At 35.7% G+C, this 26104-nt stretch overlaps 1 protein-coding gene across 1 annotated transcript in view; it reads right to left on the bottom strand.

Annotated features, from left to right (window-relative positions):
• EcR (Ecdysone receptor) overlaps positions 1 to 26104 on the bottom strand; it is a 315697-nt gene that overhangs the window by 270668 nt on the left and 18925 nt on the right. The window contains exon 2 of the mRNA XM_034984765.2: positions 11146 to 11204. The gene's annotated coding sequence lies outside the window, so the exon portion shown is untranslated. The remainder of the gene's footprint in view (positions 1 to 11145; positions 11205 to 26104) is intronic.

The following is a 26104-nucleotide window of genomic DNA, read 5'->3' as shown; positions in this document are numbered from 1 at the left end:
ATGCCAAATTTCAGCCCGATCCATCCAGTAGTTTAAGCTGTGCGTTTATAGGTCAGTTAGTCAGTCAGTCAGTCAACCATCTTTTACTTATTTAGATTTTCTAAATTGCCACAAATGATGTTTTTCATTTGTGGCAATTTAGAATATCCGGAAACTCTAGCTGTTTGGGTCGTTAATCTTTATAGTACATCATTTTTAAAAATTTACATGAGTCGTTATCCGCTTCAGTTACAGTTTATAATTATTACTTGCATGCATGCATCATAAAATGCGGTCCCCATTGTTGCTCCTACCTTAATAGAGAATAAATTTTACATACGACTAACTAAATTTAAGGGTCTATTATTACATTTCAAAATTGAAATGAATTTCTGCACCAGTGAATTTAGCAACTCTTCACATTTTACTGTTATTTTTCAAAATTTATAGTATTGGCTAGCGATTTCTCTCACGTTTTATTTATCAACTAGCTGATGCCCGCGACTTCATCCGCGTGGAATTGGGTTTTTAAAAATCCCGTGGGAATTCTTTGATTTTCCGGGATAAAAGTAGCCTATGTATTAATCCAGGATATAATCTATCTCCATTCCAAATTACATCCAAATCCGTTCCGCCGTTTTTGCGTGATTGAGTAACAAATATCCAAATATCTAAACATGCACACTTTCACATTTATAATATTAAAGTAGGATATGCTACCAAAATTACTCTAATCTAGTGATGTATATAGTACTTAATATAATTTTTTTGGGATATTTATCATGGCCATAACATTTTGCAAGCTTTTTTTTTCATTTCAGTTTGTAACCTACGGGTAAATTGACTTAATTTAATTAAAAGCTCAAGTATTTTATAATGCTCGCAAAGCGCACGTTGTGCCCGCATGGAATGATACCAAGAATAACTGCTGCTGCTTTTCCGTACTGAATTGCTAATTCCTTGAGTAAAAAACAAACCAGCCCCGAGCCACCTTCTAGCCCGAAGCGGCAATTAAACTAGGTAGTTGTCATGTCGCTTAACAACTTTTTGCACTAATCATTCAAAAAAATTATTGTAAAAAATGTTACAAGATAATCTGACACAATTTATGAAAAATGATGCAAATTACAGCGTTCGAGTCACATAAATTGTACCGAAATAACCACGCTCATGATTGATGGACGAGTGTCATGATATGATTAATAAGATATGAAGATATCAATATTCGCAACACAGAAGCTCGGATTATCATCCCGCTTCCATGTAAATTTTGATACACCTCATGTTTGCTCCCTTTCAACCTCCTTCCTAGTAATTTAGACGAATAGAGTAGTCTGTCATCATCACCATCATCAGCATTTCAACCCATTGCCGGCTCACTACTGAGCCCTTACACTGTCTAAGTGTGAATAAGCAGACTTCACAAACCTTTTGAAAACTCTGTATGCCTGAACACGATCAATTCAGCACTTTGTCGAGGAAAACTGCGAGAAAGCGTTTCGTTGTCGCTCTTATTGTGGTGGGCTGCAGAGTGCAGAAGACAAAACCATTTCAAAAGGAAATTAATATACCTATAGATGATGCAATCTGAGATGAAACGTATAAATGTAAGTAGAGGTAAGCCACGTTACGCTGTGTCTATGGTGAATTTGCTAGCAAGTTGCTTGATTGTATGGTAACGTCAGAAGCGTTGCTTCTTAGAGGTCTTCAAAATATACCCAATTATCTTTCTGAACTAAATTATGGATCAGAAAGACTCAATTTAAATATCAATTTTCAGTAATTCGATCACCTTTATTCGTCGAAATTAATTCCAATGAAGGATTGAAGCGAACATATTATGTAACTTGAACCTTTTCTGAATCATGCAGCCCGAGGAAATTGCTAAGTACCTACTCGTCTGAACTCTACCTGTATTAAATTGATCCCCCCGCTATTTGTACTTGAAAAGACGGCGGTAAAGTTAATGACTTAACGTCATGTTCTTGATATCTAACCAGTGACTGAATAAAATTGTAGTTTACTTTAAAAGGGATGTAAATTTTTTATTTCTCTCATTTATTTATTTTTCTCATTTTTATCATATTTTAAAAAAAAAAACAACAATTAATAAAATAATAGAATCAACAAAAAAAAAATTAAAGTACAGTAACAGAAAATCAAATAACAGGAACAACAAAAAATAAAATAAAATAAAATAAACAACAGAATATAAAGTAACAGAAACAACAAACGATAGAATAACAGAAACAACAGAAATTAAAATAACAAGAACAACAAAAATTAAATTTTATTATTAAGACTTACGAATTTTCTTAGTGTTAATAATTTTCAAAATAACATTTTAACTATATTATGGCAATAATGTCCAATAAGGTTCATAACTTCGTTTATAACATTTTTTTTTAAAGTACTTTCAAGAAAGAAGTGTACTCGTATGAACACTCAATTTTCAATAGTCCATACTAATATTATAAATGTGAAAGTGTGTCTGTCTGGATGTCTGTCTGTCTGCTAGCTTTTCACGGCTCAACCGTTCAACCGATTTTGACGAAAATTGGTACAGAGATAGCTTGCATCCCGGGCAAGGCCATAGGCTACTTTTTATCCCGGAAAATTAAAAAGTTCCCATGGGATTTTCAAAAACCTAAATCCACGCGGACGAAGTCGCGGGCATCATCTAGTATTTTATAAAACTGTTGCATTCGGTTTAGTATTTTCTGTGTCTTATAATTATTAGTTATCAGTACCCATATTATAAATGCGAAAGTGTGTTGGTTTGTTGTTTTGTCCTTCAATCACGTCGCAACGGAGCAACGGATAGACGTGACTTTTTGCTTGGGTATAATAAAGACCCTGGAGAGTGACATTGACATGACTTTTTATCTCGGGAAATCAAAGAGTTCCCACTGGATTTTTAAAAACCTAAACCCACGCGTATGAAGTCGTGGCCATCAGCATTCAGCTAGTAGCTTATATTATAATGCATTCATGAGCAGGATATATGAATGTTGATAAGGGTTAATCTTAATGAATTTGATTCTCGTGTTTAGAGGTACCAAGTTGTTAAGAAAAATTGGAAATTCAGTATAAATTTTTCAATTACAAGAAAGTGTATTTATATATTTTTAATTTCAAGATTTCGGATGAATGATATAGAGATCTAGAAAATAACAAAGTAATTTTTTTAATTTCAAACCTCACAATGAGCAATAAATTCATAGGAATATTTCAATAAACGTTTTGAGCTTCCACAAAAAGTGGGCACGAATATCGCAAAAGAAATCGAAGAAAAACAATCTCCGAGTAGTTTCTATTGTGAGATTTAAAACGAGAGCGATTAATCAAGTGTACAGAATCACCTGAACTCTGAAGTGATTTGCTCAAGAGCTCACTTGTCAAGGTGACAAAAGTGCAATGCGAACAATCGTTCATCATCATCATCATCATCGTTGTCAACCAATAGACATCCACTGCTGGATATAGGCCTCTTATAGGGACTTCCACACGCCACGGTCTTGCGCCACTGGAATCCAGCGGCTCCCAGCGACTCGTTTTATGTCATGGGGAGTTTTCCAACGCTGTGCTTTCCGGTGCGACTTCGCCATTCCACTCTCCAGCACCTTCGTACCTCAACGTCTATCCGTTTTTCAAACTATGTGCCCTGTCCATTGCCACTTCAACTTCGCAACCCGTTGAGCTATGTCGGTTACTGTGTTACTCGTACGTATCTCTTCATTTCCGATTTGAACAGGTAGAGAAACATCAAGCGTAGCTTTCTCCATATGAGTGACTCTGAGCTTTCTTAGGAGACGCATAGTTAGTCACCATGTCTCGGATCCATATTTCTTCATTGGCAACACGCACTGTTCGAAGACTGGTCTTCAAGCGAACAATAGCCGGATTTTATTGCCAGGCAGAATGGAATTTTACTTAGGCATGATGTAAAATATGTAGGTAATAAAACCCTGCGCAGGCCGTGCACCGCGTAGACAAGTACGTGCGCATCCTGTTTTATAAACGAATATGTAGAAAGCTGGCAACGCTTTGCATAAAAATAATGAGGACAGAAGGAATCGAATAACCTTGCACCTATTTTTGTTTATGGATGTTATTGAACAGTGCAGGTTCGTCGATCTAAGATTCCTACCTAGTTTTTGATGGTCGGTTATTGGATTTGTATTTTGTAAGATATAGTGGTGAAAATTATAACGCGAACTTAAAACTAAAGCTACGAGGGTCCCAAACGCGCCCAGGTCTGCCGTCTGAGATGAAATTAATTTGAAAATTCATAAAAAAGAAACTGTTATTTCATAGTTGTAAGTTTTGACTTTTCTCGGTAGCTTCCACTAGCTGTCAATTTTATCTTTGCTAATAAAATAAATGTTGCTTGAAAAAAAATGCAGGTTTTATTTATTTTAGATATGTACAAAACTTCTTTTTCTATATATAAAAATGAATCGCTGAATGTGTTGCTGATCGCAAATCTCGAGAACAGCTGAACCGATTTCGCTAATGCTTTTTTCATAATATTCCTTAAAGTACGAGGATGGTTCTTACGGAGAAAAATTTAAAAAAAAATCCTGAAAAAGAATCGACTGTTAGGCGGTACGAAGTTCGCCGGGGCAGCTAGTAGTAGTTTATAAATGAAAGAAACAATTTGGGTGGTCCCCATGTGCCCGCATGTCGACATGAATAGACCCCTATTACTATTATCCATTCAACCACGTTCGTAAATTCTGGTTGGGATCCTATTTAAAAAAAATTATAAGTAAGTAAGTACTGAAAAAAAAATTGCATCTTCTAGTTTTTTATAACTTAGTGCACTTAAATGCAATTTTAATTTAGTATAACTTGGACTTTAAAAAAATATAAGTATAAGGTAGCTATAGAATAAGAAAAATCAACTAAAACAGACACAATAGCTTGAGAAAAAGACCTAATAGTGTTACTTTTATTCTATAAATTCTATTTTCTAGACGTCATCAGATCACCATTAAATTAAATTAAATTAAATTAAATTAAATTAAATTAAATTAAATTAAATTAAATTAAATTAAATTAAATTAAATTAAATTAAATTAAATTAAATTAAATTAAATTAAATTAAATTAAATTAAATTAAATTAAATTAAATTAAATTAAATTAAATTAAATTAAATTAAATTAAATTAAATTAAATTAAATTAAATTAAATTAAATTAAATTAAATTAAATTAAATTAAATTAAATTAAATTAAATTAAATTAAATTAAATTAAATTAAATTAAATTAAATTAAATTAAATTAAAATTTAAATTAAATTAAATTAAAATTTAAATTAAATTAAATTAAATTAAATTAAATTAAATTAAATTAAATTAAATTAAATTAAATTAAATTAAATTAAATTAAATTAAATTAAATTAAATTAAATTAAATTAAATTAAATTAAATTAAATTAAATTAAATTAAATTAAATTAAATTAAATTAAATTAAATTAAATTAAATTAAATTAAATTAAATTAAATTAAATTAAATTAAATTAAATTAAATTAAATTAAATTAAATTTATTGGATATTATTACATATTAAATTACATATAAAATACAGATAAAAAGTATGTAGAAGAAGTTCTTTATTATACCGGCTCATAGCATGTGGCCGATTTTTACCTACTTGTAGATAACTACGAGTAGGTATGTGCCCTACCCATTGCCACTTCTTGATAAATAAGTAATTAAGTAAATTGCTACGAATATTGAAAATGTATAATAATGCCTTTAGTCATAATTATGTAATTACATAATGATGATTAAAGGCATATAATGTATAGTACTTAGGCAACAAGCTGTTATTATCTCTGCCTCAGCGAAATGTGAAAAGACGATAATTTCTTCATTTTCTCTTTGCCTTTGGTTATCAGTAGGGTTGGCAATTTCTTAACACCTAAAGACTTTTTCAAACTAAATAGGCATGCATTTGATTGCTATCATACCGAAGTAGGTGATGATGTAGTCTTAGGTGCGCTTGCCTAGAAGGTGCCTCTCTTCTTTCTTCCACTCACTCGTCTTTTGAAGGTTCCAATATTTAATTAGAAAACGGAACCTGGAAGAGCTATTAATTAAATATATGTTCTGGTGGTTTTTTTTCTAATGTTTCACATTTTTTTTTTTTTTTTTTTTAATAGATATAGCGAGCAAGCGAGCAGGCGGGTCACCTGATGTTAAGTGATTACCGCCGCCCATGAACATTTGCAGCACCAGAGGAGCCGCCGATGCGTTGCCGGCCTTTTAGGAATTTGTTGGTCCGCCCCTTGAATAACCCCATGTTATAATCTAGTGGGAACACCGCCGATGGGAGTTGGTTCCACAGTTTGCACGTGCGTGGAAAGAAGGATCTGGCGCAGCGGACGGTCGAAGTGCACCAGACACCCAGATGGTGAGGGTGAAATTCCTTACGGTGGCGCGCGGTGCGGGTACATTTAACTAAACACAGATAAAACTGATGCACCCCAGATTCGTTCGGATCGATTTCTGGAAATCCCTTAGAGTTAAAATTTTCAAAACTCGTGACGCACATATTTCTTCATTTGTAACCAAAATCCTAAATACCAACTCCCAAATTTTCACCGATTTACAAGATAGATTTTCATACAAACTTTGATCCCTAATTTAAGTCCCTTAAGGGTGGTTAGTTAGAGCCAATTTAGCCCTTTAATACAATGTATCTTCGTGTGTTGTTTTTCTAAATTGACAGATGTCAACCCTAGTTTACGACCATGTAGGTAATTAAGGGGGAGATCACACTTAAGTGATGGCAATTACGCTTTGTTTAACTTTAATTTGTACTACCTATACAATATATTATATGTAATACGATCGGAAGAGTTGTGTTTAATATATTATGATAGTTATGGTTTGAGTTGTTATGCTTGGAGTTCCTCTACGTGATCAAATCAGAAATGAGGAGATCCGTAGGAGAACTAGAGTAACCGACATAGCTCAACAGATTGCGAAGCTGAAGTGGCAATGGGCGGCGCACATAGTTCGTAAAACCGATATACGTTGCGGACTGCGGTCACGCCTTATTTACGGTTTAATCCTGGTAGGATCACTTCGTAGTCTGCCTGTTTGTCTGTCGTTGCTGTCAAGACTCATCAAGGGACTCCTAACCTATAGGGTAGGCACTTCCCGTTGCTCTAGAATCAAGGGGAGGTAGTCACGTCTTATAGCACTAGTAAAGGAAAATATCCGGAAACTATGAATTTGTGATTATTTCACAAAGAAAAGTTAAAAACTGATTTCTTGTACGATGGTACCAATAACGGAACCCTTCGTGCGCGAATCCGAGTCGCACTTGACACGTTTTTGTTTCTTCAGAAAATGTAAAGATTTCCTAAATCCACGCAAAAGAAGTCGCGGGTAAAAGCTAGTTACCTATTATTATTTCAAGTGAAGTCTAAACAGTAACCGTGGAAAATGTAGCGCAAACAACTCCGATGACAATGAGTAAGTAGGTAATGGCGACAACTCATCATCGCGGCACGGTTCGGCATCGGCCATCACTGTTCTGGGGGTCAACACACTCGGGGGGTTACGTCACCGGTGACCTTGACGCTTTCCCCCCAGCCCCCACCCCGCGTGCTCCCTGCCTCAGTGTCGCTGTCAATTGCGCTGGCCTCCGTACTTGCGCAAGTGTGAGATTTTTTTCGCATGCCCGCAATTTGCACGTGTCAGCTTTTATTTAGTGCTTTTAAAATTCATTAAAAAAAACTACAGCAACAGTCCTCTGCCTGTCGGCCTTTGTTTTAATTTTTAAGCCTCGCCTCTTGAATCTATGGTTTTCATACTTAATAAATTTTTGTATTTTGTTTTTTTTGTTAATTGACAAAAAACCGGCCAAGTGCGAGTCAGGCTCGCGCAACAAGGGTTCCGTACTATACAGTCGTATTTTTCCTACATTTTGCACGATAGTTCAAAAACTATGATGCATTAAAATAAATAAAAATCTGTTATAGACAGACAGACAAACAACAAAGTGATCCTATAAGGGTTCCGTTTTTCCTTTTGAGGTACGGAACCCTAAAAACAATAATATACAAAATTTATAGCCATAATTTTCTGCAATTACCTACTTACATAAGTTTACAATACGACATGACATTTTTGTGAATTCAATTCTTGATAAGAGCAACCGACCGTCCCGTTGAGTTTCTTTCTTCTCGATAGGAAATTAATTCCTAATCAGCGGTGGTAGATTCTTTTAATAATTCAAAATGTCCGTCTTTAATAAAAAAATAGATAGAAAATTACAAAACTAGATAGATACCTACTTACTGAATTTTGAAGTCAATAAAGTTTTGAGGTATAAAATAAAATTTAAAGGGGATTATCTACTTTTTGAAATCTTTAAGTAACATAAGTTGTTTTATATAATATTATCTATGTATTAAACCATATTTTGTTGTATAAAGTTTCTGTAAAATTTGTAAAATTACTAAAACTATTTCCACATTAATCTCAAAAATAAAAAGCAATAAACAGTCAAAACTATTCGTTAAAAGGTGTAACGAATGCTTATTATTTTAGTAAGTAGCCAAATATTTTATGAAGGAGGAAAACCAAAATATGATCCCGCCAAAACATTATAAACACGGATCTTGCAAAAAATACATCGATAAACTCTGTCTTTCACAGTTTACACTTGCGATTAGTTAGTTAGGCACGTAAAGATTGAAACAAACAGAACGTGCATCGGAATCGTTAAACTACCAACGCGGCTTCTGGAAGTTGTAATATAAGACCTAGTCTCTCCTCTCATCAAAGGTTGCCTGGTGGAGATTGCTTTTTTAAGCAATAAGTCTGTAAGGTAGTTCTGCTGTAAGGCTGAGCATACAATTGGTTATAGTTTCTTTATGTTTTTTTCTTGTTTAGTGTGCAATAAAGTTTTCCATCTATCTGTACGAACCTAATTTGATAATATAGTAATTTTTATAATTTGAAAAGAGTAGCTGTTGAGTTTTTGACAGCTTTTCGCAGTTGTCTGAACCGTGGCAGTGGCAGAGTCCCAGACGGAGCATAAGATACGGAGCAGACGGAGCTGTCTATTTTGTTTGAAACCAGCGTTACATGGCGAGGAGCGTGATGGAGCCGCACTGTCTTGTGTGTGTGTCTTGCCGTGCATTTTGCCGCGCGCAGTGTGTTTTAGCCTTAAAGTGCGGGAGAATCGACCGTCTGACATTCGCCGCCCTTGCGCCGCCCTCGACGAACTAAAGCCGACTTCATAAAGCGTAACGCGCGTAAATAAATCGTTTACTAGGGCTGTAACGTTATTTTTTCGCAAGCTATAAATAAAAACGTCATGCGTCCTCTGCTTTTTGCGATATTTCGTGCGCTTTAGTTTATCGTACACTACCTCAATAAAGCTAATCACACATTAGGTACCTAGGAGTCTTGAAAAGGCGCAAGCGCTACAAAACACGCATAAAAAAATTCAGCATTAAGAATACGAATGCAAACGAGTTGGCCATATCGGACATGCTGAAGAAATGCAGATGACATCGGCAGCAGTCCAATACAGCCGACTCGGCTGTATTGCATGCGTTTGAATTTTCAGCACTGCAAATTTTTTTGCGTTGCGTGCGCCTTGTGGGTCTGTTCTCTTGGAGAGCCAATGGAAAAGGAAGGGGTTTCTGCTAAAAGTTTTTTGATGTTGGTGGTTCTTCTTGATTATGGCAAAATAGATCTGTCAGCTAGTCTGAGTCGGTTTATCCATCCAACATCAACCTAACTCTTGTGGTTGTGGTGGTGGTGGTCTTGTGGAACTTGGCTGGTGCTGCCGACGTAATTTTCATTTTCAGAACTGTAGAACTATTGCGATTTTTGCGTCTCTTGCACGTTTCGTAGGTACCTAATATGCGATCTACTGTATGTACAAAATCGCTGTAAAAATGTTTGCATTTTTTGCTCTATTTAGATAAACATGAGCGTGGACAAAAAACATTGGTATTGATTTATATACGATCTAATGATTGTTTTTTAAGTTCGAATCTGTTATGATTGATTAATATAGGCACGAGGCTCATAGAAATGTAATTTGTAAAATTTAAAAAAAGGTGTTAACAAGTTTTAATAAAAATAACAATAAGTATAGGTACTAAGAAAGTGCTGTTTAAGCAATACTTAAACATAAACTAGAATTGACGGTGTATGATAACATCGTGAGGAAACCTACATGACTAAGAATTCTCCATAATCTTCTCAGAGATGTGTGAAATCTGCCGATCCGGACTTAGTTATGGACTAGCCTAAGCCCTTCTCATTCTGACAGGAAACTCGTACTTAGTAGCATCCACCTTGTCGGGTAAGTATTTGTATTTTGTACCACATTTGACATTTATAGTTTTATGAAGAAACGATACATCGATCGATACGAACGATGTATATATTCTTTCACCAGTAGAAAGCTACATTATTCCTGAGTAACATAGGCTATGTTTTATTTTCCAAATAAATAGAGATCCCAACGAAAATTTTAATAAGCTACCCGTGCGAATCCGGGGCGGGTCGCTTGTTTTTAATAAGTAATGCATTTATGAAGAAGGCTTAATCGGCGGCAACATCATAACCGGCGGTCTCACAGAATGATGACTCATCAATTCATTAGCGAAATCACCACAAATTGTTCATGTCATTGACTTTGTCGAAAATATTTGAGTTCTACAGATATATTTTTAAATCTGGATTCAAAAAGTTAGGGATTTTTCAAGTTTTAAGAGCAAGAGAGAGCAAAGAGCTGGCGCTTTAGCTCAACGGCTACACTTAGCCATTCAGTGAGGTACTAGCGCCAGTGTTTTGGGCACAGTGCCCATTAATGACCATTTAGATTTTAGACGATATTCTTAGGTATAATTATTTTTTGTACAATAAATTTTTAGTGTTAAGTCTTTTTTTGATGTAAATTTAATGTTGTTAATTTTTTTCTAATCATTGTTAAATTTATTTATGTATACGTAATAAATATACGAAGTTTTAAGTATGTGTACCTATATTATCTACAACACCTATTCCTCTAAGATTTCTTGATCTGAAGGTCTCAAAATTTTCCCAGAATCAGATTGACCTGACTTCTGTAAGTAGAGTAGGGTTGTACAGGACTTCTATTAAGCCACAAAATTAACTTACCGTTGATCAAAGCAAATCCGTCAGAGGATGTTGTAGATATCGTCAGAATAACACTGTATCTGAAACAAAAAAAAACGCGTATAAATAATTTATTAAGAAGTAAGTAAGTATAAGTAGAAGGTAGGTAGAATAGGGTATTTGACAGGTTTTTAAAAACTATTCTACGTTAATAACTGATGTCTAAGGACTCAAAAAACTAAAACAAAAAATATCATTTAAATATCCCGCGAAAAGGCTTTCCTGACAATATGGCGCCTCATACATCATTTTGACGTCACCTGTTCATATACTTTGATTGTTGACTATACTATACACGCAACTGTTTACGAACAGTTGACGTCGTCAACCACTCGGCCAATCACAGCCGTTAACGATCACGTGAGAATACAGTTTCGAGTGTGATAACTTTGCTTTGAGAAGGGTCTATGTCCAACAGTGGAGGACGACTGAGCCGTTATAATCTCAGGCCAGTATAACAATCGTGATTGACACAATATTCTATGGACCGAAATTAATTTGTTTATCGGGAATCAACGACCGATGAAATTGCTGACTAGTAACTTTGTAAACAAATCAAGCCAGCTACTTTATTGAAAGTCGTCAAAATTATGTAAATTTCGTCCGTGTCCCAAACTTCCTATTGAAGATTTATAGGGTTGCTAACCGATGACAGGACTTTAATTATTATCAAAAAGCTTATACAATAATTATTATAAATCAAATAATTCTGATTGATTTAAATCTGATTGATTTAATTACGAGTACTTTAATTTAATGCTTCTAAAATCACTTTGATCGTAATTTTTTCCTAGATACCTACTTCTTTGATGAATCCAGAATTCATAAATGAATTTAATTTAACTAAAGCCAATTGAACGTAACAAAATGTCTATGTATAATACATGGACATGTTACGTTCATATTACATGACGTAACCTACTACAGCTACAGTACGCGCCCGAAAGTGATGAACATCGGCCTTTAGAATAACATTTCTTCGGGTTTGTAGAGCGTTGTCTCTGTCACTCACACCCTTTATGACGTTTTGTCGGACTCAACGACCGGGACAGTGCTTTAAAAATCTGCTATCTCCTTCTAAAGATCGATGTTCATCACTTTTGGCCGCGTACTGTACCTACCTGTATATAATAATTCGTGCTTGGTGATAATGAGTAAGACAAGATACATAACTAGAACAGAAGAGATAAGATGTCGCTCTACAATTAATGTGCCTAAGTGTCATAGTTTAGTCTTCAATTAAGACACGTAAGTATATTATAATAATATCAATGTCTGAAGTGGTAATAAATAACATGTTAATTTAATAAGTCATAGTGTCAGACTCATTAGAAAAGTAAGGTAACTTCAAGATTTGTAGCTCATTTCTCTTCGTCTTCAAGGACTCTTATATCATAATTAAAAGTGAAAGATAGTTAAAGCTAATGAAACAATTTGAATTAGTTAGTGCAAACACAGGTGCAAATGGATAATATAAATTGAAGTTGTTATTTAAGACTAGTTGACACGCCCGGCTTAGCCCGGGTGGGGCGAACTAGTTTTAAGTTTTTACGGTTCTGTACCCGAAGGATGCCAACGGGACCCCATAAGACTCCGCTGTCCACCCGTCCATCCGTCCGTCTGGCAGCCAGGGGGCTGTATCTCGTGAACCATAATAGGTAGAGACCTGAAATTTTCATGTGTATTTCTATTGCCGCTAAACAAATACTAAAAATTTAAAAATTGGTGCCATGAAAATTTAAAAAAATAAGAGTTATTTCTTGTCCGATGGTACGGAACCCTTCCTGTGTGAGTCTGACTGTCGAGATGGCAATCGGGGTATGAGGCGAGGGGACGCACGTTACTCGCGCTCGCCCGCACCGGGTTAGCGCGGGGGCTGTGCGGAGAGTTCCCTCCCCGATTGCCATCTGGACCTGTAATTTTATACATCCTATCGCACTTATAATATAAGTCTAGCTTTTAGCAAGATAATGCCAATTCCCCATAGAGATTACTGTAATTAGTAACTTGCTGAGTACACACAAAAAGAAGCTAATAAGTTCCCGCGGCAGGAGTCAGGACCTATTATTCCGTGCACGATTCTTGTTCTGATTTTATTCCTGCGATTTCTGTATTCGCACCTCCCTTCCCTGCATAAGTACTTCGCAGCCATTAGGGCCGGTTTACTCGGTTTTCTTACTTACCTTCTGTTTTTATTTTTCATAAAGTGTCTGTTCAGACGGACTGCACCACAACTGTACCACAGTGGCTAAAATATTGCTAGGCTGTGGTTACTTGTCTCGCTGGAGGTAGGTGCTTAAAGTTGCGTTCTTGCAACCACAAATTTATAATAAGTCAGTCATCAGCGGTCACGATGGGTTGGCCGTTTCCGTACATATTATTATGTTGGTATAGTCCACAACAGGTTGAGATGACAATTGGGGTATGAGGCGGGGGGTCGCACCGCACATCCACACATCACCTGCGCTCCGTCCACTACCATTAGGTCGATTTCGTAAAACATGCATCAATCATTATTACAATCTCAATTGTTATGATTGGCTGAATTTGTGCGATTCTTGTTGCAACAATGCATTGTAGTAAGCGAGCGTCAACCAAACAGAGGTGATTGCGATCGTGACAATGTAGCTGTCATTCTACCGCAACCGAGGGCCGGGTTAGCGGGAGACCGACAAAACGTCATATAGGTATGAGTGACAGAGACAACGCTCTTCAAAGCCGAAATGTCGTTCTAAAGGCCGATGTATATTACTTTCTAATGCGTACCTACTGTACAACTCCAAAACGTGGTACTTGTGAATGGAATACGTTTCATACAATATCGTGCCCCGCAATATTTTTACCTGTGGTGTGGTTATAGTTGTGGCACGTCTGCAAGGATCCTTACATCTAGTAATTAGTTTTGCGCCATAATTAACTGGCGCATGTTTCACTATGTAACACATGTGATGACTGATGAGCAGGTGAGTGCATTTCTTATACGAAAAAGGTAATAAACCATTGATGACTTACTTATCACTTGTTTAGGGTTCCGTACCTCAAAAGGAATAAAGGAACCCTTATAAGATCACTTCGTTGTCTGTCTGTCGTGTCTGTCAAGAAAACTTATAGGGTACTTCCCGTTGAGCTAGAATCATTAAGTTTGGCAAGTAGGTATAGGTCTTATAGCACAAGTAAAGGAATAAATCCGAAAACCGTTGATTTGTGGTTGTAAGGGCTTTACATGTAGGTATATTCTAAAACAGATTTTTATGCATAATAGTTTTTGATTTATCGTGCAAAATGTCAAAAAAAAAACCCGAATACGGAACCCTCAGTGCGCGAGTCTGGCTCGCACTTGGCCGTTTTTTTTAAATGCAATTGTAATCATCCACGGGCTGAAATGAACCGAGTTGATGCCATCGATATAAATCGACAAGATAATATGGTCAAGCGAACAAAATTTTTCACGGTTTAGAAACCAAATAAATCAGCGCCACCTGTTAGATACTAATGAACGACCCGTTTAAAATCCAGACGTCACTGAGGATGCATTGGTGCATATGCATAGGCACCAATGAGTCGGTGTCATTTTGTTTGTTCAATAACCCTGCCCATACGAAGTAATATATAAATCAATGGTTGATGCCCTATATTTGTCATTGTGATTGCTTATTTCGTTGACCTACTGTTCCATTTATACTTCAGTTTCGGATGCGCCGGATGCGATGTAATCTGTAACCGGACATTGCGATGCGATGTTTTATTTCGAAACGCTATGCGTAAACGTTCCCTTTGATGTTATTCAATTATTATCATACATTCGCTGAAAGGCGAACTTGACTAAATATATCGCCAATTGTTTATTGTATCCGTTCGTTATTGAAGTACCGAGTTACTAACTAGTTAGGTACTTAAAAAGCTGTACGATAATTTTCCAATATAATTTAACATTGGAGATAGCCGTTGTTGATGCTGTTGGTAAGATGATGATAATAGTGGTGATAATTTTTACGCGAACTTAAAACTAAAGCTAGGTTCCAAACGCACCTGACGCGCCCAAAAGGTCTGAGAAGAGCCCATAACAAACTCAGAATGTTCCACTTCTACCGCGTGTGACTGAACGCGTCGTGTTTTTTTTAATAGAACTATTCTGCGTCCGCGTCTATTCATTCATTTTAAAAGATATCTTCATAGCTTTTTAAATTTTCCCAACAACTTATAATAGACGTTAAGTTGCGACAGTGATTAGTCTTCAATATTATTGCACTGAGAGCCCGCGAGGGCCAGACCTTTGTTATTTTATAAACGCTGAAAGTTTCTCTGCGTATTGTCCCCAACACATGGAGGAACGATCAGCGACTATGAAGTTTGGATCATGGTGGCTTTGGGAGATGTAACAACAAAGGTGTAAAAAATCTTATGTAAAAGTATAAAGTCAAATTTTTTATACTTTCTTCGGAATAGTATTAGAAATCACGTCATGGCAACCCCCTGCCAAACACCCTTAAACTTTTATTTTTAAGAGTGTCTAGGAGGGGGTTGCCACAACGCTAATGGCAATGCATGAAGTGATTTCTAATACTATTCCGAAGTAAATATAAAAAGATTATACTTTGACGTAAGATTTTTACCTCTTTGTTACCTTACCTTAACCTGCCAAAGTCAGCATGATCCAAACTTCATAGTCACTGATCGTTTCACCCTGTGTTGCCCCAACAATACGCAGATAAACTTTCAGCTTTTATAAAATAACTAGATGACGCCCGCGACTTCTTCCGCGTGGATTTAGGTTTAGAAAATCCCGTGGGAACTCTTTAATTTTCCGGAATAAAAAGTAGCCTATGTCCTTCCCCGGGATGCAAGCTATCTCTCTCTGTACCAAATTTCGTCAAAATCGGTTGAACGGTTGAGCCGTGAAAAGCTAGCAGACAGACAGACACACACTTTCGCATTTATAATATTAGTATCGATGAAGGTCTGGCACGCGCTGGCTCTCTCTATATGAACGACAAGAATTGTGCAGTGTGAAAGCAATTTATTCCCCATCTCGTTCACACCACAGAAATAAGTCGGCTTGTCGTGAAGAAATTAATATGTTGCAATATTGCTGGTGATGAATTTATTTAATCTGGTTTTTAGGGTTCCGTACCTAAAAAAAAAAGGAACCCTTATAGGATCACTTTGTTGTCTGTCTGTCTGTCTGTCCGTCTGTCTGTCAAGAAACCTACCTACTTCCCGTTGACCTAGAATCATGAAATTTGGCAGGTAGGTAGATCTTATAGCTGACATTTGGGGAAAAATCTGCAAACCGTGAATTTAGGGTTAGATCACACAAAAAAAATTAAATTGTAGTCATGAATTAAAATTAGTATTTTCAATTTTCTAAGTAAGTTTTAAGTTTTCGTAGTTTGTGTTAAATAAATGTATTGTGTGTGTTCCTAATAAATAAAATAAATAAAAAGTAAGATAACTATATCAAGTAGGGTATCATATGAAAGGTCTTCACCTGTGCATTCTAAAACAGATTTTTATTTATTTTTATGTATCATAGTTTTTGAATTATCCTGTAAAATGTCGAAAAAATACGACTGTAGTACGGAACCCTCATTGCGCGAGCCTGCCTCGCACTTGGCCGGTTTTTTTATCTATACATTATGTATGAAAGGAGAAACTGTTTATCTCGCATATCAACGTACAGCTAGTTCACTCTGGTACACTCTAGAGATTTCGCATGTAGGTTTTCTCTATAACGCAGATGCCCAAAGAAGAAATGGTCTGGAGAAGAAAGCTCAGCATGTTTAAGGAAATAGTCGTTACAAGTCGTACCTAAAAAAATTAAAAACCACGACTGCTCTGCCAAAAAGCTTCATTTTTGAAAATTCCGTCTTTCAGCCGTCACACTGATTTTTTAAATTAATATCACTCGCAATAATATTAGGATTCCAACGATACCTAAGTAGGTACATAAATAATATTATTACCCAAGTATTTAAATAATAATCTGTCATATTGTTGTAAATTCATGTTTTTTTTGTTACTTTATTAAATTTTGTACGTTTAAGGTCAAAGGTGTTAGCTTTTCAACTGTTTGTAATTTTTTTTAAATTGCTATTCAAAGTAGAAACACGGGATTTTTTAACTTCCCGTGTTACTGTTTGGTGGGAGGCTACGGCCGTGGCTAGTTACCACCCTACCGGCAAAGCCATGCCGCCAAGCGATTTAGCGTTCCGGTACGATGCCATGTAGAAACCAAAGTATGGGTTTAATAAAAACTGCTATACCCCATCCAGGTTAGCCCGCATCCATCTTAGATTGCATAATCACTTACCACCAGGTGAGATTGCAGTCAAGGGCTAATTTGTATCTGAATTAAAAAAAATACTACTTACAACTACAGTTGTAACAAGAGTAATCAAATTCCACGTGTTACTACTGGTAGTACGATTGGTAGTATTGTTTTCTACGGAGCCAGAATTGGTTTGTCTAATCTAACATTTATTTTATACCAACCTATTACTTTTATACTAGAACTCTTACAGTACTTAATAAAATGAAAATTCAAATCCTTTGTAGTTTCTTGCGTTATCTGAGCAGACGTTGTTTCAATCCGCCGGAGGGATTTAATTCTCTTTCTCGAGGTTTCCTTGCAATATGGAAAAGCGAGTGCCTTAAGGCGGAATCCTTGCAGTGCTTTGGCCTTGAATAACGTCTTCTTGCTAATGAAATGAAAGCGCAAGTTATATATAGAACTAGCTGATGCCCGCGACTTCGTACGCGTGGATTTAGGTTGTTAAAAAACCATGGGAACTCTTTGATTTTCCGGGATAAAAAGCCTATCCCTCTCCAAGTCTTAAACTATATCTATGCAAAAACTCACATCGATCTGTTGCTCCATTGCGACGTGGTTGAAGGACAAACCAATTATTGACAAACGCACTTTCGCATTTATAATATGGGTATAGATAGGTACTGATTTTAGAGGGAACATGATATCACTATCCATGATGCGAAAATGTGTTTGTTTGTTGGTTTATTGGTTTGTCCTTCAATCACACCACACGAACGTGAATGTTTGTATGGGTATAATTAAAGACCTGGAGAGTGACATAATGTTAATTTTTATCCCGAAAAATCAGAGAGTTCCCACGGGATTTTTAAAAGCCTAAATCCACGCAAACGAAGTCGCGGCATCAGCTAGTCCTGAATATAATGTCCTTGGCTGTGTGCTAGCGGCATTTCTATGAAAAGCAAAGCTGAATAAAATAGATTAAAATGTCGTAGAAATTACTCACTTAACTTTCTCTTAAGTACCTATTATTTTCCTCAGTAAAGTATCTGTTAGAATAAAATATCATTAATTAGTAGATTGAATGACGTGCTTAACTGCATAAAAGCATGCATTGACCATTGTGTAGTTATATTAAAAATATAATACATTTATTAATTAAAAGTATTTTTGCCAAAGATATTTTGCAGCGCATCGTGGAACTTCACTCTGCGCTGCGCATCGATCTACTAGATGATAGATCGATGGCGGTGCGGTATCAATATTAATCGGAATACGCTGTAGATAGTACCTAAAAGCTTAATTTCTGCTAAACAGCTTTCGGTACTACTCACAACATAGTATTACATCAGCATGCTGCATGATACTGCGCCACTGTTCTTCAGAAAAATAATAGAACGGGCGGCGTTTCGGATAACTATTCGTGCTAAGCTGTAAACAAAAATTGAAATAGTTTATTTCAAACAACTTAATGTAACAGTAACACAAGGCGGTTGGAGCCTTCTTTTAGGTAGTCTTATTATCGTTTATTTAGGTACTATTCGTAATTCTTATTTGATTTAGAATTACCTACGAAATAAATGGAAAATAAACGAATATACAACCCTACGCTACAGGTGTTTGAAAATACTAATCAAACCAGAATTTTAAAAATCTTTAGATTAATGGAGAATTCACCCAAATTAACCCTACACGTGTTTCGAAACTAATTAAGGATCAAACCAGAATCTTTTCGCATAAATCAAGCACCTTATTACAAGCCTTGAGGAAGCCTTTCATCCGAAATTATTTAGCACTTCGCAGGGGAAATAAGGATGTATTCGCTTATCTCATTTCATTAGACTAGCGGAGGACAAAGTACTGTACCTCCCGGGAGGTGGAGATGGCAACAGTTTCATAAACGTAACCTAGTTCTTATTGCTTTCGTCATAAAGGTTACTTTAGTATGTTTCTAGCGCTTGTAGCATCTAAGCTTCGCGCTGAAGAAATAAAAGGCCATTGATAGCCCATGATAAAGGACGCATAAAAGTAGATACTTTCTGACATGTAATGTACGTACCTTTTGTAATTTATCGTTAGGTTTAGTACAGTTTCTGGTTTCTGGAAATAGCCTTCCTTACACAGTAGTCTAAATGATGGGAGACTCAGAGTGGAATTTCTGGGAAAAACGTGTGGCATATCCCATAATCAGTACCCTTATTATAAATTATAAAGTGTGTTTGTTTGTTGGTTTGTTTGTTTGTCCTTCAATCACGTCGCAACGGTGCAACGGATTGACGTGGTTTTTTGCATGGGTATAGATAAAGCCCTGGAGAGTGACATAGGCTATTTTTTATCCCGGAAAATTTTATTTTATTTTATTTTATTTTATTTTATTTTATTATATTTTATACCAAATCAACGAGTTCCAACAGGATTTTAAAAAACCTAAGTCCACGCGAACGAAGTCGCGGGCATCAGCTAGTAGAACATAAAGATTACTTCGATGCCAAGGGATTTTCTCTGGTAACTTGCTAGTTTATACAATATCAGTTCCTACTGCCTATAGCACTCGGAGATAATGTAAGTATATCTAATATTTATCAGTGAAAGTTTTTTTGAAATCGGATGAGTAGTTTTAGAGATTTACTACCTACCTCCTACACCCAAACTTACAAACTTTACCTCTTTGTAAAATTAGTGTAGACAACCAAGCAGTTCCTTTCGCTATAGAATAAAACAGAATATTTGTCTCATACCAGGGGATCCAGGGAGAAGCTGATCATAGTTGGGGAAGACGAAGATCTCCTATCTGGTGGCCAGACCAAAAGAAAACTGGTGCGCTAAACTTTTATGATGCTGTACATACTTATGTCTAAAAACAGAATCCGATGGAAAGCTATTATTTAATGCAAAATTTTGACTTACCAGGGAGGTATAGTCCGTGACAGGTCGAGATGGCAATCGGTGACGGAATGCCCCGCCTACTCGCACAAACCCCGCCTCATACCCCGATTGCCATATCGACCTGTCGCGTAGGTACTATTCAATCACAATTATCAGTCATGAGAGACTGACTGTCTGGAGAGAGAAAGAGAAGATCCCTTTAAACTTTAAAGCCACACTCATCCATTCAATTCAATTACGAAACAAAATAGCGGCGAAAGTTCTATTTTCTTACTCTGACAATCCATTTCAGGGAGAACAAAGGCGGGTTCATTAAAATAATCCACGGCAAGCGGCGCTATGCAACGAGTATAATAATACAGTCATAAAGATACCTCATTATAAACGTACATCGCTATAAATTCTGCTTTAGGTTAATGGGCGGACCTTGAGACCATACTAAGAAAATTAAGGTAGGGTGGAACTAAATTGTATTAATGTATCGGTTTGCCCTAATTTAGATGGAATACCTACATTGTAAGTGGTACTGGACTGCCAGAAGCAGAACGCAAGCAAAAACGAAGACAGGTGATATTACTGATGCTTACTGATAGCACCGAAAAAAAACGCGAAAAAATCTAAAAAAACCTATATTTTGTAAAAGTTCACGATATATTGCAAATAATACATCAGACTGAACCTAGAAGTCAACTAACGTTGCGTAAGTAGGCCACTTGGAGTCAATGCCACGTCGTAAGCGGGGCATTGACCCGAGTTTTGCACGCTATATATTGCAGGGTTGAAAAATACTAAATTACTAAAACTACAAAATGAGGCTAAAGGTTATTGGTATTGGATTGTGTTTAGGTAGTATAACATAACGCTTAGTTTTTGCTAGCGTTCTGGTTACACTCTGTATAGCTGATCCAATTTTACCCAAGAAAATATTTACTTTACGAGAATCGTATGAAATAAAGCAGCCACATACAGATTAAAGGTTCTCGCACATTATACAGACTCAACGCGTGTCCAATCCAATATGACTCGACTCACAGTAAATGCTATAAGTCCCGCAAATTGCTAATACGCGTGGCCACCTTTTTGTGATGTCAGCATTAGACTGAAGTTTTGAGCTGATGGTATATTTTTATTTCGGTTGACTTCAAAATGACATCATTTAAAGTATCAGTAAAGGACTATTTTCTGTACTTTGTTCAAAATTGTAGGCTCAGTAGTTAGGGAGATAAAGGGCGAATGGTCAATTTTCAATATTTTCTTAATAACTTAAAAAAAATTAAAAAAAAATTGAAATCTTCACATCAAGTGCTTTAATTTGATATGTCACAGGTACGTACAGTGAGCAAAACCTTTTTATTTTTCTGATTTGGCTCCCAAAAGTTGCGTTAGATTACATCTTCGTATTCGGGTTACAGAAATTTCTAGGTAGGTATGTGCCACATTTCATTGCCACACAAGCTCAACTTAATCAGTCCAGTAGATTTGGAGTAGATTGGCTGTGTCAGACAGACACGCGAGTGATCCTATGAAAGGCTTTCTTTATTATTCAGATGTACAGAACCCTAAAAGTAGGTAAGTAAGTAACAGTTAATACACGAATAGGTACTTAGACATGCAGAAGTTACTGTCATAAAATAAAAAGCAGTGAAACAAATCTCCGGTTTTATAGTCAACACTGACGTCATTAATTAAAAGATGATTGCGGAATGAAATAAAAAGACGTTTCATCTCGTGAGTTCGCGACGTCAAAGGCTGTACGTTGATTAATCCCATTTCCTACAACATCGTATACATATATAACTGGTTTTATGATTATACCTTAATAAATTGCGGTCTTAAATGATGAGTGGAGTAGGTACCTACTTAAATAAGATTAAAAAGCAAGTAAACAAATCCGGAATGCAAACAACAGCTAGCATAGTTGTTATAAGTAGGTACCTACTATAAAATACTTAAATGGTCTTCATGTGGAAAATATCAAGAAAAAACCATATATATTAGCCATCTTATTTTGAACATGTTCTATCAATCCAAAACCAAAATTAGGAGTAAGCATTGCAAAAAGGTCTACATCAATAGCCAAATTACAATCAGCATAAAAGAATTTTCTCTTAGTATTTAAAAGCTAACTTTAAATTATAAAAGTTCGACTTGTTCATAATAATATAATAGATTTTTCGGCTACTTCCATAATTGTCCGATTAAGTTGAAATTTTGCAAACTCGTATGGTTCGAATGAAAATAGATGGTTATTATGGTACCTTTGAGTGTCTCTGATGATAGAGATGGAAATTGGAATGGAACTCTCTGATGGCATATGGCAGCACATTTGAATTTGAATTCATTTGCTTTTTTTATGAGTAATTTTCAAAAATGACAAGAGCCTGGAGATGAAAGGTGGGCATAACACGTAGCTATTTGAAATGAAATGAATTTACACATTTTTCTACTATGCCATGATCGCAATCACCTCTGGTTGGTTGACGTCCGCTCACTATTGGCTACAATGCATTGTTGCTACAAGAATCGCACAATTTCAGCCAATCACAATAATTAAGATTGTAATAATGATTGATGCAGGTTTTACGAATTTGACCTACAGATTCTGCGGAGAAGATTCGGCAAGAAACAGAGCAGTTGCTCTTTTTACAATTTTTTTTACAATAAGTAGGTATATACTATACATTATGTAACTATTACACTATCTTGTAAGCTGCTTTTTTGTGAACTAGATGATGCTCGCGACTTCGTCCGCCTGGATTTAGGTTTTTAAAAATCCTGTGAAAACTCTTCAATTTTCCGGGATAAAAATTAGCCTATATGTCCTTCCCCGGGATGGAAGCTATCTATGTACCAAATTTCGTCAAAATCGGTTGAACGGTTGAGACTTGAAAAGCTAGCAGACAGACAGACAGACAGACACTCTTTCGCATTTATAATATTAGTATGGATAGTATGGATTTATGTATTTTATTTTTATGATGTTTTTACAAAATAAGATTTTGTAAAAGCCGCAAATAAGATAGTAGGTCGCACGATTGCCCCGGCTAGTGAAATATAATATAACATTGCAGGGCATAATTCAAACTGTTTAGCATATTATAGGTAGGTACTTACAAAAATATTTATTTACCTGTAACAATGTCTCTTTTATACTTTTGCATTGTTAAACAAGAAAAAGAAACCTTAACTTGTCAGGAAACGAGCGTGACCTTATTATAAATTGAAGCACTAAAAAATTGTTTTCAAAAAATAGGAAAAGCTTGACAAAAGATGACCGAATTTACTAGGTAATTTATTCATAGGGAAATAGCCTAGATAAACAGGAACATAATATAGTTTATAACTCACAATAGCCCAGTTAAAATAATATTATACCAAAACTTTGGCATTTACCACCACCAGTACACTCTTAGAAGATTAACTCTACCGACTACGAACACAGTCCCTGTGAATAAGGACCCCGGTTGGGTTCGAAACTAGTCGGGCTTACGTCGACGAATCGTCGTCTACTAAACTATACTGATATCACGATAATTTGAACGTTAAAATATGTAGTACATCATTAATAAAACACTTTTATTTAATTTTATACCGGACTAGCTTATTCCCGCAACTTTATCCCCGTGTTTATTAGGTATTTTACCCCTTAGGGGTTGAATTTTTTAAAATCCTTTCTTAGCGGATGTTACGTCATAATAGCTATCTGCATTCAGCATGTCAAATTTTAGCCCGATACGCCCAGAAGTTTAAGCTATGCGTTGATCGAACAATCAGTCAATCAGTCAGTCAGTCAGCTTTATATATATTATATATATTATATATATATATTTTTATAGAGAGAGAGATTTTCTTAAGACAATTTTTGATCCGATCATATTTATTAGCATACAATTTTTTTAACTTTGGTTCCTTTTCCGGAATTTCCCGTTCCCACTATTATACCACAGCAGCCAATTCTAGATTGTAACTTTAATCGCAGGAATCACATAAACTGAATTTAGCTTAAACTTGGACTTTAGACTGGCGTAACTTCGTCATTCGAGCGAAAGTTGTATAATTAAAGAACGTGCGCAAAATGGAGATATCTAAGCCAACTGTGACAGTATGAGTTTTAGAACTCATTCAAACTTATTACTAGCATTATTCAATGCATTAAAAAGTCGCAGGTATTCAGTCGTTTATTTAACCTCGGTCCTCACTCGGCATTCCAAATACATACCGCCAATCTTGCTAGTACTTTCTTCAATATGAAGGCAGCGTTAAACACATAGTTTTTGCAATAGTACGATCAATTCACCCTAATTACGATTATCACTTTAAGTAAGTAATAATCATCGGAAAATTTCGAATAAATCTTGAGCTCTTTGAAACTTGTTATCAACAATCAAACACAAGCTTACAACTTTCGGATTTATCACTGAGTTATTGATGCAAAACTTAAAATTCCATTAATTAGTAACCACAGATCAATGCTCGAACAGATTTTATTACAAGAACTGGTTCTAGATATACCTGGTATAATATTAACATAACTTCATAAGCGAAAGTAAACTAATTAGGAAAGTGCATAAAATGTAAATTTCTCTGCCAGCTACAGTTTCTTTGAGATCACAAACTTAATTTTAAAATTAGAGTACTACTTACTAGGTAGGTATCTATAATAATCTACGAGTGTAGATACTAGATTATATCTATCTTACAGTATTTTTTTTAATTCAAGGGCTTTAGTGGTAGGTACTAAAGCCGTAAAAGTACCTACCTAGGAATTTAGTACAAACAATATTTTGTAAAACTGAAAAATATACAAGGATTCCTATTTTTTAAATATGTGTCTGCTAGTATGTTTGTCACCAGGCGACGTTCGCGCATTTTTCAGTTTTTTTTTATGTTTTTATTATAGGCAAACGCTAGACCACAATCACACCCACAATATCACAACTGATGGAAAGTGACAATATGACCTAAGATGGGACACGCGTTTACCTAGAAGATTCTAGTTCATTGCATAGTCTCAGTTGAAACTTTATACAGTCGTTGTTGGGACTTGCAGGTCCATCAGTGTACAGAGGTGGTGCACGTTTCGCATTATAATGCATGCCGAACATTAAGGCGAGTCACCGAGGCTAAGCGGAAAAAACTGGTTTGCTAGATCAAATGTTTTAGGTATTTACTATTAAATAATGGCCTTGCTAAAAATATACAATATACCTAAAGACATTGTCTAAAGAATGTGCTACTTTGATACACAATAGGCAGTACTTCACTTGATCAAATAAAATCTTGAAATAAGCCGAAATAGAAGTCTATAACGAATTATTTAATACTAAAATTTCTGACTTGGCAAATAATTTTGATATGGAAATATTTGTCTTTAAATACTACAGAGAACCTGCTAAATTTTGGTTTTCAACAGGACTTCTATAATTTATTAAATTCAAATTTAACGTTTGAAACACAGAACTTGAACGTTGCCAAGCGGTTTACTTCAAAGCCGCGCTGCCCGCCTCGGTGACTCGCCTTATTAACTATCTAGCTAGTTTTAAAGAATAACAAGTACCTACCCAATTTGAAAAGTTTTCAAAAAACGCCTGACTGCGGTTTGCACTGCATCTTTTTCAACCTTCACATTAGGTACCTAACAGCCGCACTCAGAGTAGCTTAATCGTTACTCAAGTTTAGTTAAAACGAGACAAAGGCATATCTTTCACATAAATCTGTCTCGTTTTAACTCAATCTCGATTAGCGACTCTGAGTGCGGCTGTTAAACGCATAAAATAATCAACAGTC

The sequence above is a fragment of the Maniola hyperantus genome, chromosome 3 (assembly GCF_902806685.2).
Source record: "Maniola hyperantus chromosome 3, iAphHyp1.2, whole genome shotgun sequence".
NCBI classification, from domain to species: Eukaryota; Metazoa; Arthropoda; class Insecta; order Lepidoptera; family Nymphalidae; genus Maniola; species Maniola hyperantus.
The sequence above is the reverse complement of the archived record's forward strand: the minus strand, read 5'-3'. Positions and strand labels throughout refer to the sequence as shown.